Raw genomic sequence first — 1,978 nt, forward strand, 5'->3', positions numbered from 1 at the left:
CCTTTACTCATTCCAGTTTAAAAGATCGCACATTACAATCCCGGACGAGCCCCCAAAATTTAAAAAGAGCAGTATGTTACGTCCAGACTCGAGGAAGGATGAGTCAATGGAAGGGCGCAACAACTATCAAGCGACGCGGTAGCGTCGCGACGCCAAGTATATAAAAAGAACGGTTTGCCTATGTAATAATATTTATAATATTTTTGTAACATTCTTAGCACATTTTTTTCATGTCTATGCCAAAGCTTCTCACTTGAAAGCTCATTTACGGCGGCACACCGGCGAAAAGCCGTTCGCATGCACCTTCGTAATTTGCTAATTTATCCCCAGGAGGTAGAAGTTCGTTCGATGGAACACGTGCTATCTTTCCAAAAACCAGCTCATATGGAGTATGCTTTGTTGCTTCATGTATGCTCGCATTATAATTAAACATGGCACGGCTAATCCATCTATCCCATTGTTTTTGTTCATTCGCGTATTGTTTTAAATATTCGCCTAATGCGTGATGTGATCTTTCTAATGATCCGTTTGATTGAGGATGGAAGGCTGTTGTGCGAAATTTGCGAATTTTAAATAATTTTGCAATTTTCTTTATTAGATCGCTAAGGAAATTTCTGCCTTGATCTGTTAATATTGCTTTTGGTGCTCCAAGTACGCAAATAAATCGATCTACGAAAGCTTCTGCAATGGTTTCGGAAGTTTGATTCGGTAATGGTATTCCCATGCAAAATTTAGTTAATTGATCTTGTAATGTTAGCATATATTCGTTTCCTCTTTCAGTTTTAGGTAAAGGGCCTACGATATCCATAGCTACTTTATCGAAAGAAGTTCCTGGTGTATTTGTAATTATCATTGGTTGTTTCGTTTTTACTCGTACAAGTTTTTTCAATTGACATTGTAAACATTGCTGTATATACCATTGAACATCTGCTTTCAAGTTTTCCCAGTAATAATTATGTTTTATTATTTATTGGGTTGTGTAAGTTTTTGTGACTCCCCGGTGTCCTCTCGTTGGTAAGCAATGCATTTCACTGATTATAACGGAACGTAAATCTTTCGGTGGATATTTAATTAGTCCAAAGTGGCAAATGATAACTTTAGTAGGAGCGTCGGTGAATATTGATTGTAAATGTGGTTTGACATCATTCCATGGAACGTTATTAATAGGCCTTCGGCCCCCCTCCCGCACCCGCCCCGCCGGTAGGCAGGGTGGACCTCGCTTTACAACTTATAAAGTACATGCTACATTGAAAAGTCTCACAACACTGGGTGGACCTCGCTTTACAATCTAGCATGTACTTTATAAGTTGTACTTTATAAGTTGTACTTTATAAGTTGCTCCGTGCATGTACTTTGGTATAATTCAAACCTTTTTTGTTAATAACTTTTTAATAAGCAACGAGCGACGATTAAATTAGAAGAAAAAGTTACTCAGAATTATGTCCTTGATAACATATGTCAAGGTCAAGGTCATTGGGGCTGGGTCCCCTATTCGCTATATATTTATCCAATAAATAATTAATTCAACATACTTATATTTTATTTATGAACATTCTATATATGTAAAAACTTGTGTTTATTTCAGTTTACATGTGTAGTATACGTAGGTTTATTACTGTAAATTAACTTAAATATCCAGTTTTTCATTGTCAGACTATGTATAAATCTTGATTTTTACAAATTTTTGTTTGTTAATAACTTTTTAATAAGCAACGAGCGACGATTAAATTAGAAGAAAAAGTGGTAAATGTTCAGATTAACTTACACCTCACGGATCGTTCTCATTTTTACATATATTATAGAGGGCACGTTCCTAAGTAACACGCACTTTGAATTTTGTGGCGCTCTCTTCTGGTTTCAGAGATATGCGATTTTGAAGTATCATAATTTTCGCATTTATTTCTATGATCTTTTCACTATATCTTACTTGCATGTTTATGTTTTTTTGTTTACATTTGCGTCACTGTCAGTATATTTT

This window comes from Formica exsecta, unplaced genomic scaffold, assembly GCF_003651465.1.
Source record: "Formica exsecta isolate Colony F162 unplaced genomic scaffold, ASM365146v1 scaffold313, whole genome shotgun sequence".
Classification (NCBI taxonomy): Eukaryota; Metazoa; Arthropoda; class Insecta; order Hymenoptera; family Formicidae; genus Formica; species Formica exsecta.